Raw genomic sequence first — 17335 nt, forward strand, 5'->3', positions numbered from 1 at the left:
CGCGCATTTCCGGACTGAAGCACCTAAAACCGCACTCCAAGGTGCAACGATATTGTGGTCCACTAATACTTGGACTAAAATTCTCCACTCGGCGTTAACTCTTCGCCTACTTGAATTGGTCGGTGACTATATAAATTGCTGGCAACGTGAGGCAATTGATCAAGAACTGACGGGCTGTTGGCGTGCGGTCGCTTAAGTCTTGGTCTCGGCGATTGAAAGTGTGAATATGGTCATTATGCGGGATGCATCATTTATTTGCGGCTGTCAGCACCCTACGTGGGCAGCAAACGCTAATATTGGCTGATGGATGGGCTGTTTAAATGTCTGGCAGCGAAAGAATAAAATGGCTCTTGGTACGTGCGCCATTTGGGACCGAGCGACGTGGCGCAGTGGTTAGACACTGGACTCGCATTCGGGAGGACGACGGTTCATTCCCGCGTCCGGCCATCCTGATTTAGGTTTTCCGTGATTTCCCTAAATCGCTCCAAGCAAATGCCGCGATGGTTCCTTTGAAAGGGCACGGCCGACTTCCTTCCCGATCCTTCCCTAATCCGATGACACCGACGTCCTCGCTGTCTGGCCTCCTTCCCCAAAACAACCCCCCAACAAGCCATTTGGGAGGTTACAGGCAGATTCCACATTTCTAGATTACCGGAAAGCGTTTGTCACCGCACCCCATTGCAGGTTATTAACGAAGGTACGAGCATATGGAATAAGTTCACAGGTATGTCAGTCGTTCAAAGACTTCCTAAATAACAGAACCCTGGTTGTTGTCCTCGACGGCGAGTGATCATCAGAGATGAGGTCATCGTCAGGAGTGCCCAAGGAAAATGTGAAAGGACCGCTGTTGTTCTCTATATAAAAAAATGATGTGGTGGGAAGGGTGAATAGAAATCTGCGGTTGTTTTCGCTGATGATGCCGTGGTGTGCGGTAAGATGTCGATGTTGAGTGACTGTAGGAAGATACAAGACGATATAGAAAACATTTCCAGTCGGTGTGATGAATCTAAGTTAATGTGGATCAGTAGGAAGGTCAACCCTGTTCGGATACAGTATTACTAGTGTCCTACTTGGCACACAAGTTGTTTAAATGTCGGACGTAACGTTGCAAAGCTATACGGAACGATTATGTGAGAACTGTGTTAGGGAAGGTGAATGGTCGACTCCGGTTTATTGGGGGAGTTTTAGGAAATAGTAGTTCACCTGTAAAGGAGACCGCATATACGACGCTTGTATGACCTCTTTTTAAGTACCGCTGGAGTGATTGGAAACAGTACCAGGTCAGATTGAAGGCAGACATCGAAGCAATTGAGAGGCTGTCTGCTAGATTTGTTATCGGCAGGTTCGAACAACACGGAAATGTTACCAAGATGCTTCAGGAACTCAAGTGGGAATCCGTGGCGGGAAGGTAACGTTCTTTTCGAGAAACACTATTGAGAAAATTTAGAGAACCGGCACATGAAGCTGACTGTCTAACGATTCTACTGAAGCCAACGTACATTGCGCGTAAGGAAGATAGAGATATCAGGGCCCATACGGAGGCGGAGGACAAATGTCACGGTATGGAGGCATATCTCACTAGGGGTAAGAAATAAACTGCCTACAGGAAAATTAAAGAGACTTTTGGATAAAACAGAACCACTAGTATGAATATCAAGAGCTCAGATGGAAACCCAGTTCTAAGCAAAGGAGAGAAAGCAACAAGGTAGATGTAATACACAGAGGGTCTGTACTAGGGTGATGTATTTGAGGGCAATATTATGGAAATGGAAGAGGATGTAGATGAAGATGAAGATGAAATGGAGATATGATATTGCATGAAGAGTTTGACAGAGCTCTGAAAGACCTAAGCCGAAACAAAGCCCCGGGAATAGACAACATTCCATTAGAACTACTGATAACCTTGGGAGAGCCAGCCCTGACTAAACTCTACCATCTGGTGAGCAAATTGTATGAGATAGGCGAGATACCTCAGACTTCAAGAAGAATATGATAATACCAATCCCAATGAAAGCAGGTGTTGATAGATACGAAAATTACCGAACTATCAACTTAATAAGCCACGGCTGCACAATACTAACACGACTTCTGTACAGACGAATGGAAAAACTGATGGAAGCCGACTCGAGGAAGATCAGTTTGGATTCCGTAGAAATGCTGGAACGCGTGAGGCAATACTGACCCTACGGCTTATCTTAGAAAATAGATTAAGGAAAAGCTAACGTACGTTGCTAGCATTTGTAAACTTAGAGAAAGCTTTTGACATAGTTGACTGGAATACTATCTTTTAAATTCTGAAAATGGCAAGGGTAAAACACAGGGAGCGAAAGTCTATTTACAATTTGTACAGAAACCAGATGGCAGGTATAAGAGTCGAGGGCATGAAAGGGAAGCAATGATTGGGAAGGGAGTTAGACAGGGTTGTAGACTATCCTCGATGTTATTCAATCTGTATATTGAGCAAGCAGTAAAGGAAACAAAAGAAAAATTTTCAGTAGGAATTTAAATCCATGGAGAAGAAATAAAAACTTTGAGGATCGCCGGTGACATTGTATTTCTGTCAGAAACAGGAACGGACCTAGAGGAGCAGCTGAACTGCATGGACAGTGTCTTGAAAGGAGGATATAAGACGAACATCAACAAAAGCTGAAAGGTGGCTACACTGAGCCACTGCGCCAGAGATTGCGCCAAAGAGTATTATTAAGCCGCCTCCACAGTGCTTGGAAAGAGCTCGTAGCAGACAGTGCCTGTTAAGAACTCGTAGTAGTAGAGTGCGTGGAGAGAACTCGTAGTAGACAGTGCCTGTTAAGAACTCGTGGAAGTCAGTGCTTGTTCAGAACTCGTGGCAGTCAGTGCCTGTTAAGAACTCGTGGAAGTCAGTGCTTGTTCAGAACTCGTAGCAGTCAGTGCCTGTTAAGAACTCGTAGAAGTCAGTGCGTGGGCAGAGCTCGTAGAAGACAGTTCGTGTTGAGATGTGCGAGTGGGCAAGGCTTGTCGAGATGTTATAGTAAGGAGTGCTTGTTCCTTGTTTTATCCAGTTATTTGATGGGAGAGATAGCAGATGTCATTCTAATGAAGATATTGTAGTGATCAGAGTGCATTTCGTCAATATATATAAAGGTAGAACCACTATGTTCTTTATTATGTGTGTGTCTGAAATAATGCATCATTACAGGTTCAGTCAACAAAGTATCTGGCTTGTGTTCTTGTATTAGAGTGTAATTCTGCTTTCCTTACGCAATTATCCTATTTCTAATTTTCTTTTATCACGTCAGTAAAATTGGTATTTAAAAATTCTTATCTTGTTGAAGAAGAACCGTGCCAGATGTGTGTTGAGTCATACTTCCACATACAGAACAGTTATACTTAGCTTTGGTTTCATAGGTTTTATTGTTGCTGGGGACTTAATTAATTAATTGTGTTAACGAAAAATTTCATTTCATTCTTGTTGTTGTTCTATGCAGTCAGATTGCGTAATAACACTAGTCAGGCCCAACCGATTACGAGACACAGCGAAATCGGACATACAGCTACTAAAAAAAAAAAAAAAATATTTTCTATCATATTTAATTAAGCCCCCATGCACGTGGCGACCCTGCCAGGATCGTCCCTTGGAATTCTTCTGATTGTAAAAATAGTAGGCCGTAGTATTGTTGTAGTAATTTGAGTTTAGTAATTGTAGTCTGTATTGCATGTGTAGATTTGGTAATTGTCATTCTTCTAATGGTATTTTTTGAAAATTTAAATTGTTGTCTTGTATACGCGTTTGAGAATCTAGTGCAATTATTTCAATTGTTCAATTGATCGTGTTTGAGGGAGACATTGCATGTAAATGGTATTGTTGGAGATAAAGAGTCATTGTGTGTAATTTTCGTACAGTGACGAATTTTTTTTTATGTTTTGTAAATGATTACGCTATCTATGAAAAAGGCGAAAATGATGAATAGTGAGAAAGATGAAATTGTTGACATGGAGAACTCGCCAACACAGGACAACAGTATGATGGATAATGGAGTTGAAAATAATTTAATAAGTCGGGAAGACAGTCCGGAACCATTTCAAAATTTTTCTCAATCAGAAAATTCACAGAATCTGAGTTTAACGACAGAAGATTCTGGAATAGTATCGAACACAGATAGCCTTATGGCTATGCAGAAGGAAGTTAGTTTTGCGGGAAATGTTAGGGGCGAAAAGAATTCTGAACAATTTAATGTGGAGCAGCTGATGAGTGCAATATTAAATTTGGGATCACAAATGGGATCAATTAAAACAGAGATAGGAACTATTAAAAATGGCTCTGAGCACTATGGGACTCAACTGCTGAGGTCATTAGTCCCCTAGAACTTAGAACTAGTTAAACCTAACTAACCTAAGTACATCACAAACATCCATGCCCGAGGCAGGTTTCGAACCTGCGACCGTAGCGGTCTTGCGGTTCCAGACTGCAGCGCCTTTAACTGCACGGCCACTTCGGCCGGCGAACTGTTAAAACAGAGATGGGAACTTTACGATCTGAATTAAAAACTGATATGGGAACAATGGAAACACGGATGGGAACAATGGAAACTCGGTTAGGATCTGAATTTAAAACAGAGATGGGAACTTTGGAAACACGGTTCGACTCACGAATAGGGACATGTTTCAAAAATATGAAAGATGAATTAAAGAAAGAAATCAGAGAAGAAGTACAACCAATTTTGAATGCTCACAATAATAGATTAATTGCAGTAGAAATCAGACAAAGGGAACAGGATAGAGAACAGGAAGAAAGAGGTCGCGTGATAGTACAGAAATTTTCAGAGTTAAATTTACAACGTGCAAACGATAAGGAAGAAATATTTGAGAGAATCGAGGAATCCGTACCAAATGACAGAATAAATAACTTAACACAACAATATGAACAGTTAACTACCAAATGTGTCAATACTGAAGCCCGAGTCGCGACACTTACGGAAGACGTAAATAAACAGAAAGAACAATTAGGTGACTTATCGGAGAGAGTTGAGGAAATTTCAGATAAACTGACAAATCTTAGTATACATGGGGACAGAGATTCGGATGATACAGCTCCAGTACCATTTGCAGAAACCGAAGAGTATCAGAACATAAATAAGCATGTTGAAAATCAGGGAAAATTTAATGAATGCGTGAAAAGGGAATTTGAGGTATTAAAAAAGCAAGTCAAACAAATTCAAGGCGAAATCGTAGGAAAAGACGGCAAAGGAAATTTAGAATCACAGATACCAGAAGGGTTTGAAGAAAATAATTTATTTCATTTACGGGATGCAATAAGAGAGCGCGAAGCGCGCGAACTTTACAATAATCGTCATTGGGACTGGGACAGACGCGGTAGGTCTTTGTCGCCACGAGGCGAAAGTTTTGACTATAAACACTTTTTGACTGTTCGGAAATTCAAGATCTTCCGCAACTCTAAGAATGACATACATCCATGTTCATGGTTAGATCAATTTACGTACGCACTTCCGCCAGATGTGATACAAAGTCACAAACTGGAAATTATGTGCGGCTATTAAAGTCCTCAGGGGATTCACTACACTAAGTGAATATGTGCCGTAGCGAGCATAGGGCCCCGAGCTGTAGTGGTGCTATTTCTCTTTTAGTTTTCTGTACCGCTGCCTACTCTTTTACTATTCTTTGCATCTGTCAAACCAGCTCATCGACTATCAATCTATCTAGAGAGTAAGTAGACAATAACCTGATATGACTATTTACCTAAAAGTGATTTCGGAAATTACCGTTTGGACTTACTGTATCTTCAGCAGCATTCATTCGTAGCTTAAATGAAATTTTACCTGTTTATCTTCGTGACAATATTACTTCATATGTTGACGATATTCTTACTGCTAAACATTCTTGGAGTGAGCACAACAAAATTTTGGATTCATTGTTACGTATCTTTGCAAGAGTTGGCATTACAGTGAACTTGGAAAAATCAGAATTTGGTCGTTCTCAGGTGAAATTTCACGGTCACATTATTTCTACAGAAGGTATTCTTCCTGATCCAGAAAAATTAGACGCTATTCGTAACTATGCTGTTCTTACCACGAAACGTGATGTTCGTAGCTTCCTTGGTGTCTGTAATTTTCTTAGACGCTTTGTTAGATTGGACGATTTGGCCACACCTCGTTTATGTGAACTATCTGGAAAGAAATCTAATTGGTGTTGGGATGAGGAAGCTCAGTCAGAATTTGAACAACTTCGTGATGCTTTAGTTGCTGCTCCACTTCTTTCACATCCGGATTTATCTAAAGAATATTGTTTGGCAACGGACTCATCATACAAGGGCCTAGGTGCACATTTATTTCAAGAGATAGAAGAAAACGGCGTGGTAGTACAGAAAACTATTGCATTTGGAAGTCGTGTTCTCTCTAAATCAGAAAAGAATTATTCGAGTACGGAACTTGAAGCTTTGGCTGTTGTTTGGGCTTTTACAAAATTTCGGACATTTTTGTTTGGCAGACATACTAAGGTTTACACCGATCATCGAGCTCTGGAATTTCTTATGTCGACAAAAGTAACTCATGGCAGATTGTCACGATGGGCGTTGTACCTACAAGAATTTGACTTTAGTATTGTCTACATACAGGGTTCTTCAAATATTGTTGCTGATGCTTTATCACGTGCACCTATGGGTTTGAAACAAAGTGCTGAAGAGGACTGCATAGAAAACAATTATTGTTTGATGTATATTCAAGGTGTTGCGTTTGAGAACTTTATTTCGTCTTCGCTCCAGGACATCGCTAAGGAGCAAAATAAGGATCCAATCTGGAAGGACATTAAGGAGAAGTGGAGGAGAAAGGAAAGCGTAGCGATTAGACAGCATTATTTAGTCCGCAATGACATTGTTTTTAAACGAAAATCGGTCGACAACTCTGTTTGGTTAGTTTGTATTCCTGATGAGTGGGTTAATAAGCTGATTTGGTATACGCATTTCAGTTATGCACACTTTGGTCCCAGAAAATGCTTTCATAAATTACGAGAAAATTGCTACTTCAGGAATATGGAAAAACGTATTCGATCTGTTCTGGCCAAATGCAAATTATGTCAAAAGGCTAAGCCGCCAACAGTTTCTCACAGAGCACCGTTGTTTCCTATCATTCCAGCGAAATTAAAGGAGATGGCTGTAGTCGATTTGTTCGGTCCAGTGGTTCGTTCTACTAATGGTTTTGCGTACATTTTCGTAGCAGTGGAGATGACGTCAAAATATGTGTGTTTTACACCTTTACGCAAAGCAACAGCTCGCTCTGTATCTAAAGCTTTCATCAAACATTTTCTTAAAGAAGTTGGTCATGTTGATAAGGTTATATCAGATAATGGATCACAGTTTCGTTCTAAAATTTGGCTTCGTACTCTACGGCGTCGTATAATTAAACCAATCTTCATTTCACTCTTTCACCCTCAATCTAACGCATCAGAGAGATGGATGAAGGAAATCAATAAATTGTGCCGTCTTTATTGTCATCAGAATCACAGAACGTGGGATCAGTATCTTCATATTTTTCAAAACATTCTGAATGAACTCCCTAATGATTCAACTTCTTTACCGCCTATACTGACATTAAAAAACAAAGCACCGACAAATCGCATTTCTGAAATCGTTCCTTTTCCGCCTACACGGAAACTGCGGCATTCTGAAGTTGTCAACCTGGCTCTGCAAAATATTGCATCTGCGGCTGCTAGAAGAGAGAAATCAGCTAAGCGTCCTGGTCGTTCAAAAATCTTGTCAGTTGGTCAGAAGGTGTTAATTAAGTCCCATCGTTTGTCTCACATAGGAAAAGGCTTGTGTCGCAAATTTTTTCTGCTTTATAACGGTCCATATAGAATTCGTAAAATTATTCATGATAACACTGTCGAAGTAGAAACTCTTAAATCACGACGCTCTAAAGGAATACATCATATATCTAACGTAAAAATTTTTGTGGAATGACATACTTTAGAGAAACTCACAGCTACATGTAAACATGCGGAGAGTACAAGGATACCGCGCTGTGTTTTGGCGGCGGCATATACTCAAAGCAACAGTCAAGTCTGCGCGTCGCACAAGGCAGTCGTTGACCGCAAACAATTGCTTCCTACGTCACGCGCCTACAGCTGATCGAGCGCTCAGTGCGAATGCACTGACAGCCGTAAACAAATACACAGTTTAATTTCTCCGACTAAATTCAGTATAAAGCTAAAGTGACTTGCTGAATTATGTTATTAATATTCAGTATTTTTCAGGATACGGTTGTATAAAATATTTAAGAACTTCAGGTAAATTCTGTGCGTGTCCGACGTTAAGACGACTTGCTATCGAGAAATTTTCAGGAAGAATGTAATTTCCAAGAAGAAACTAATAAACTAAAAAGGTAACTATTAATTGAGTTTATTTTGCAGGTAACATATTTCCACTTAGGTACGTACTTTAGACGTAATTTGCTGCTCGCGATTACGTGGTTCATGCTTTGTGCTAAATTTTATGTCCTATGAAATTACTTGTGAAGTGACGTGCTTGCGTACGTTAACTGATTTTGACAATGATTATTAATGAACTGGGTTGTAACTTTTGTATATTATGCATCGCTTAGCTGCACTGCTTTTTTCACTGATGTCTTTTTTTTTGTTATGTGCCTGCTGTGCTTATTTATTTAAATTATAATTGTCACCTGATTTATTGTGCTGATATGGTTTGGTATGTAAGTTATACTTTGTGATTTATCTGCTTGCGTCTTCATGTTTACTTATTAAGATGACATATGAACATTTATTTGCTTATGCTGATATGATGCTAATGACCTATTTATTATGTTAAATAACATATTTGCTGCCTTGCTTATGGATTGCATATTTACACATTTCTGTTTTGTTGTCATAACTACTCTTTAATTTGGTATATAGCAATGCTGATGTACTGTGTATGAACGTAGAGTTTAGGTCACACTATTGTATTAATTATAGATTGTTTGCTTGGCAGAGCGTCGTTGTAAGAATTGTGCTGCATCCACTTGTTGACATTCTGTTCTCTACTGGTATATTTACTCGCTATTGCTTGTTTTGCTTACGCTCAGTACCTTATATTTTTAAGATAAGAAAATGAACTGCTATAATTCGACGAACGACATTAGTACAAGAAACTTCATAGAAGTCACATGAGCTGGAGGTTTTATGGAAGCTGTATAACTTTAGGCTAATAGGAAGGAAGCTAACGACATGACATACCATTACTAGGTTTAGACCATTGACAGTTATTACACTGCATTTTTCGTGAGCAATTGATATAGGAAGTGACACTTGGCACAAGAAATACTCCACATGTTTGCTTCTGTTTGCCATAATTCTTGAAGTGGTGTACACACTGTGAAATATTATGATTATTCACACTCCGTAATCGTACTTAATTACTGAGAGTTATTCGAACTAAGTCTGTTAGAGGTCATGTATGCATTTCTTTGTTTATAATTCATAATAAGCAGAAGATTTGGGTCAGATGGATTACACAGAGGTTGTGTGTTGGCAATGTGTCTTCAGATTGTATGGGATGATGAACTGAAGTTTGCATTAGGATTTTATCTGTACTTGTTCGAGGAGACTGACTAGAGGAAAGAGTTGTTATGGAAGTGAAATGAGATTGGTAATAAGGTTTATATGTATCGACGCATTGAAGAGGTATTATTGAGGTATTATTGAGATTGTGTGAAGTTGATGATTATTTGAGTTTTGGTGGATAAGAGGTAAAGTAAGTGAGGAGCATATATTGGCAATAAGGTTTATATGTATCGACGTATTGAAGAGGTATTATTGAGGTATTATTGAGATTGTGTGAAGTTGATGATATTTGGAGTTTTGGTGGATAAGAGGTAAAGTAAGTGAGATGCAAATTTTTTTTTGTTGGTCTTATGGAACAAGGAGGATGAAGATAGCAGACTAGAACACTAAAGTAGAAGGAAGATAGTCTATACACACACTTTGTTAAATCACTAAGCAGTATATACTTTTTTTTTGAAGAGAGGAAGTAATTGCATATCTTGGCTCACTGACAGTTGTTCAGCAACCGTACATTTTGATTTGGCTTGGCAAACATTGCTCTTGACATGATGACTATGACGTTGACCTAACTATTATTGACTGTTATACATTGCTGCCACTACTACTTGATACACATGATGAACATCAGATTTTGACAGAATTGCATTTACACAGTTAACACTATTCAATTACACAGTAGCACTTAATGTGGATGAAAGATGAATGAGTGTGTTTTGTGTGTTTTCCTTTCCTAATCCTACCCACCTATCTCGTAAATATTATCTTATTTGTTTGTAGTGGCTTGCACTGACACCCATAAATATTATAGGTTTACTGATATTTGAGTATTTGTAATAGTTACTACGACAATTATCTGATATCATTTTTGTGTTTATTAGAATTTGTATGTTTAGTGTAAGAGCATTGTAAAAGCATTTGTATGTGTATTCAAACTATTGTTCATGCTTGAACTGTCTGATTAGTGATGGTGAATATTATGAACTGTTACCTGCACTTTTTCAACGTAATGTGTGACACTTAGGAATGTTTAATTTCTGCTGATGAACTGTGTGATCAGTGATAGTGAATATTATGGACTGTTACTTGTACTTTTTCTACATGACTGGTGCCACTAGGACATGTTTAATTTCTGCTGATGAACAGTGTGATTAGTATGTGTATTCAAACTATTGTTCATGCTTGAACTGTGTGATCAGTGATAGTGAATATTATGGACTGTTACTTGTACTTTTTCTACATGATTGGTGCCACTAGGACATGTTTAGTTTGTGCTTATATACTCTGATGAACAGTGTGATCGGTGATAGTGAATATCATGGACTGCTCTCTGGACCTGCTCAACATTGCTGGGTGCAACTGATGGACTGCTTCTACTGAAATGAAGTCACTTGTTGCTGTCTGCACCTACTCAACATTGCTGGGTGCCACTAATGAAACTGCTTCTACTGAAATGAAGTCACTTGTTGGTGTCTGCACCTGCTCAACATTACTGGGCGCACAGATGAAGCTACTTCTATGGAAATGATGTCACTTGTTGGTGTCTGCACCTGCTCAACATTGCTGGGTGCAACTGATGGACTGCCTCTTCTGAAATGATGTCACTTGTCGGTGTCTGCACCTACTCAACATTGCTGGGTGCAACTGATGGACTGCTTCTACTGAAATGATGTCACTTGTTGGTGTCTGCACCTGCTCAACATTACAGGGTGCACAGATGAAGCTACTTCTATGGAAATGATGTCACTTGCCGGTGTCTGCACCTACTCAACACTGCTGGGTGCCACTGATGGATTGCTTCTACTGAACTAATGTGACTTGTTGCTGTGTGCACTTGCTCAACTTTACTGGGTGCCACAGATGGAACTGCTTCTACTGAAATAATGTCACTTGTTGCTGTCTGCACCTACTCAGCATTGCTGGGTGCCACTTATGGAACTGCTTCTACTGAAATGAAGTCACTTGTTGGTGTCTGCACCTGCTCAACATTACTGGGTGCACAGATGAAGCTACTTCTATGGAAATGATGTCACTTGCCGGTGTCTGCACCTGCTCAACGTTGCTGGGTGTAACTGATGGACTGCTTCTACTGAAATGATGTCACATCTTGGTGTCTGCACCTGCTCAACATTACTGGGTGCACGGATGAAGCTACTTCTATGGAAATGATGTCACTTGCCGGTGTCTGCACCTACTCAACTTTACTGGGTGCCACTGATGAACTGCTTCTACTGAAATAATGTGACTTTTTGCTGTCAGCACCTACTCAACATTGCTGGGTGCCACTAATGGAACAGCTTCTACTGAAATGATGTCACTTGTTGGTGTCTGCACCTGCTCAACATTGCTGGGTGCAACTGATGGACTGCTTCTACCGAAATGATGTCACTTGTTGGTGTCTGCACCTGCTCAACATTACTGGGTGCACAGATGAAGCTACTTCTATGGAAATGATGTCACTTGCCGGTGTCTGCACCTGCTCAACGTTGCTGGGTGTAACTGATGGACTGCTTCTACTGAAATGATGTCACATCTTGGTGTCTGCACCTGCTCAACATTACTGGGTGCACGGATGAAGCTACTTCTATGGAAATGATGTCACTTGCCGGTGTCTGCACCTACTCAACTTTACTGGGTGCCACTGATGAACTGCTTCTACTGAAATAATGTGACTTTTTGCTGTCAGCACCTACTCAACATTGCTGGGTGCCACTAATGGAACAGCTTCTACTGAAATGATGTCACTTGTTGGTGTCTGCACCTGCTCAACATTGCTGGGTGCAACTGATGGACTGCTTCTACCGAAATGATGTCACTTGTTGGTGTCTGCACCTGCTCAACATTGCTGGGTGCAACTGATGGACTGCTTCTACTGAAATGATGTCACTTGTTGGTGTCTGCACCTGCTCAACATTGCTGGGTGCAACTGATGGACTGCTTCTGCTGAAATGATGTCACTTGTTGGTATTTGCACCTGTTGACCATTGCTGGGCTGTAAGTATCAACTATTTGTTTTTTATTTGAATAATTAAAAGAATTTTATGTGAACATTTGTATAAACTGATTTTTTGTGTATTGTGTGAACTCTTATGTAAAGTCACATGTATGAAAAGAAGTTGTATTGCTTACTGTATTTCATATATTAGGATATTGAAAGGTCAGTGCAAAGCCAAAATTTTAACTAATTATGTGATATTTAGGTATTAATATTATCTTTTATTTTGTCTGTATTTTTGTGAACGAATTTGGTGGTATTTTCACCACCAATGCTGGCAAAAATACCGTCAAATTCTGGCCTGTGGAGGAGGGGCATATGAAAGGTGGCTACACTGAGCCACTGCGCCAGAGATTGCGCCAAAGAGTATTATTAAGCCGCCTCCACAGTGCTTGGAAAGAACTCGTAGCAGACAGTGCCTGTTAAGAACTCGTAGTAGTAGAGTGCGTGGAGAGAACTCGTAGTAGACAGTGCCTGTTAAGAACTCGTGGAAGTCAGTGCTTGTTCAGAACTCGTGGCAGTCAGTGCCTGTTAAGAACTCGTGGAAGTCAGTGCTTGTTCAGAACTCGTAGCAGTCAGTGCCTGTTAAGAACTCGTAGAAGTCGGTGCGTGGGCAGAGCTCGTAGAAGACAGTTCGTGTTGAGATGTGCGAGTGGGCAAGGCTTGTCGAGATGTTGTAGTAAGGAGTGCTTGTTCCATGTTTTATCCAGTTATTTGATGGGAGAGATAGCAGATGTCAATCTAATGAAGATATTGTAATGATCAGAGTGCATTTCGTCAATATATATATAAAGGTAAAAACCACTATGTTCTTTATTATGTGTGTGTGTCTGAAATACTGCATCATTACAGGTTCAGTCAACAAAGCATCTGGCTTGTGTTCTTGTATTAGAGTCTAATTCTGCTTTCCTTACGCAATTATCGTATTTCTAATTTTCTTTTATCACGTCAGTAAAATTGGTATTTAAAAATTCTTGTCTTGTTGAAGAAGAACCGTGCCAGATGTGCGTTGAGTCATACTTCCACATACAGAACAGTTATGCTTTGGTTTCGTAGGTTTTATAGTTGCTGGGGACTTAATTAATTAATTGTGTTAACGAAAAATTTCATTTCATTCTTGTTGTTGTTCTATGCAGTCAGATTGCGTAATAATACTAGTCAGGGCCAACCGATTACGAGACACGGCGTAATCGGACATACAGCTACTAAAAACAAAAAAAAAATATTTTCTATCATATTTCATTAAGACCCCATGCAAAGCAAAACGAGGATATCGGAATGTAGTCGAATTAAATCAGATTATTCTGAGGGTATTAGATCAGGAAATGAGATCCTTAAAGTTGTAAATGAGTTTTGATATTTGGGAGCAAAATAACTGATGATAGTCGAAGTAGAGAGGATATAAAATGTAGACTGGCAACGTCAAGGAAAGCGTTTCTAAAGAAGAGAATTTTTTAAACATCGAGTTTAGATTTAAGTGTCAGGAAGTCGTTTCTGAAAGTATTTGTATGGAGTGTGGCCATGTATGGAAGTGAAACATGGACGATAAATAGTTTGGACTGGAAGAGAATAGAGGCTTTCGAAATGTGTTGTTACAGAAGAATGCTGAAGATTAGGTGAATAGATCACATAACTAATGAGGAAGTATTGAGTAGAATTGGGGAGAAGAGAAATTTGTGGCACAACTTGACTAGAAGAAGGAATCGTTTGGTAGGACATATTCCGAGTCATCAAGGGATCGCCAATTTAGTATTGGAGGGCAGCAAGGAGGGTAAAAATCGTAGAGGGAGACTAAGAGATTAATACGCTACTGAGATTGAGAAGGATGTAGGTTGCAGTATGTGCAGGTAGATGAAGAAACTTGCACAGGATAGAGTAGCATGGAGAGCTGCATCAAACCAGTCTCTGGACTGAAGACCACAACAGCAACAACAACGGAAGCATACAGACAATCGTTTCTCCCTCGCTGTGCTTGCGAGTGGAACCGGAAAAGAAATGGCTAATTGTGGTGCACAGTACCCCTGGCCACGCACCGTACCGTGGCTTGCGTCGTATCTATGTAGATGTAGATCTATTAGCCAAGTGACAACATTAAGTGTTGGGCCCTCTGGAATTTACTGCTGTCTGGTGAAGACACAGAAAGATCAACACGTAATAATTTTCACCACAGTATATTAATGAAAGTGATAAATTTCAACGAAATACAGAAAAAATGGAATAATTTAAGTGATACTGATAAACCTGTTTCCCTTATGGATTTCACCCAGAACTGTAAAAAAACAGTCTTATCGTTTCACTATTAGGTATGACTGGAGTCACGTTTTGTGGATTCGGTCATTCAGGACATATGGAGCCGTAAAGTATTATAAGTTTGCAGTGTGAACTTGATACAGTCAGTGTAGGGAAGTTCGTGGTGACCGGCACTAAAGCCCCTATCTTATTGCATCAATTTACTTAAATGGCATAGTTGGAACACTGAAAATTTGACACATAATGAAACGCAGTTGAGCTTCCCAAAAATTGTCAACACACTACACTGAAATTCGTGCCAATATTGCAGTGTGGAAGACGTATGGGATCTAGCATTGGCGCCAAGAGTTGAAGAGAACTTCGAAAGACTTCCAGTCAAGTAAGGCTGAAGGGATTGACCACATTCCTTTGAAATTTCTAAAATAATTGCTGGAAATTGCAACGAAACGACTATTCAATGTAGTGTGTAGAATCTAGAAGACCGGAGACTTTCGGCAAAAATGTTATTCACGTGATGCCGAAGATAGCAAGATCAAATAGCACCACAAAAGTTATAGACAACAGCATTATATAGAAGAACGGAAAGAAAATTGAGGACCCGTTAGATGAAGGTCAGTTTGGTTTGGAAAAGGTAGTGGCACCAGAGAGGCAGTTCTGATATTGTGCTCGACAGAGGGAGAGAGGCTTACAAATCTCAAAAGATGTTCTTAGGATTTAACGATCTAGAAAAAGCGTTGGACAGTGTAAAATACCGGCAAAGCGTTGAAATTCTGATTGAAAAAGATGTAAACGATAGGGACAGGCGGGCAAAAGAAAAATGTACAAAAATGAAGAGTCAAAAATGAGAATCTAAGTCCAATAATGAACGGATTCGGTGATGATGTTGCTATCTTCAGTGAACAGGGCCGGTTTGCACATCCAAGCGACACAAGCCACCGCTTGGGGCGGCAGGGGCGCAACAACAATAAATTTTAATACAGCTACTATCACATGTAGTGATGTACGCTGTGATGCCAAAGTGCAAAATGTGTATAGTTTTTATAGCAAATTTAGTAGTGTAAACCGACACGAGGTAGTGTATGCCAGGGTGAAAGGAAGGAGTGAGAGGGTATGGGGTACCATATGATAAGTCGCTGGTCTGGGAATATGTTTTCGAACTTGTCCTGTCAGTGAATGTAATACTTGCAGGGCCTGTTGAATGGAATGAACGATGCAATGACCACACCCGGCAGACAGAGTAAAACGCAGAAAGACAAAAGTAACAAGGAGTAGCAGAAATAAGATCATTTACAAATGTAGCACCAAAATTCGGTTTAACGATGTAGTCAAAGTTAAGGAATGCTGCTACTTTGGAACAAAGAAAAACATGACAGAAGAGGAAGCAGGACATAAAAAGTGGACTAGCACGAGAAAGGAGAGCATTCCTGGCCAAAAAGAAACGTATCATTATCACATGTCGGCCTTAAGTTGAGGAAGAAATTGCTGAAAATACACATTTGGATCACAGGACTATATGTAGGTGGCTCATCAACCGTGGAAAATCGAAGTGTCCGTCAGTGTTGGTTAGACCGTCAGCGAGAGAGCAACTTGAGTTCCTGCTGCTAATAAGGTGAGTACACCATTCGTTTGTTATATATTTTTACGAGCTTCAGACACGAGCGACTTCAGTAATAGACAGGAACTGTGATTGCTGTGTACAAATTCGAGTTGAGTTGGTGACCCTTCGCTCTCACCTCCAGGCTGTGTTGGCCTCCGTCACACAGCTTGAGGCTGCTGCTAAGGGACATCACTGTAGAGAACTGGATGCGGGGATGCGATGGACGTCGAGCACGTCCCATGTGCCTCCCGATCAGTCCACTCCTGTGGCCGTCCCAGATACTGTCCTCACTGAGGTTGATCCCTCACGTGTGATCGAATGGTAGATCATTCCAAAATCTGGCAGACAGCCAAATACTTTATGAGGGGCCGATCATAGGGCCTCCCCAGTTTGTTTCACGAACAGGTTTTCGGAGTTATCTGTGGCTGACGAAGTCTCTAAGCCAGATTCAGTCGTCCACCCTTTTCCAGAGGAAGCTTCTCCATCTGCAAGTTTCTGGCACTCAGAGAGGGTGGGTTTGCTGGTAGTTGGGAGCTGCAACGCTAGGCGCGTAATGGGGCCCATTAGGTACAAGGCTGCCAAGGGGGGAAGGAAGCCAGTGTGCACTCCGTTTGCATATTTGGGGAAGTTATTACAGATGGGGAGAGGGTGCTTCAGGATGTCATGAACAGTGCAGGGTACACCAACCTCTGGTGATGGCTCATGTGGGTACTGATGACGTGTGTTGCTTTGGTTCAGAGGACATTCTCTCTGGTTTCGGGTGGCTAGCAGAATGGTAAAGACTGCCTGTCTTGCTTGCGAGATTACAGCGGAGCTCACCATCTGCAGCATCGTTGACAGAACCGACTGTGGTCCGTTGGTGCTGAGCCGAGTGGAGGATCTGAATCAGAGGATCAGGCCGTTCTCAGACCGTGTAGGCTGCAGGTTCCTTGACTTGCGCTATGGCGTGG

Source organism: Schistocerca piceifrons, chromosome 1, assembly GCF_021461385.2.
Source record: "Schistocerca piceifrons isolate TAMUIC-IGC-003096 chromosome 1, iqSchPice1.1, whole genome shotgun sequence".
NCBI classification, from domain to species: Eukaryota; Metazoa; Arthropoda; class Insecta; order Orthoptera; family Acrididae; genus Schistocerca; species Schistocerca piceifrons.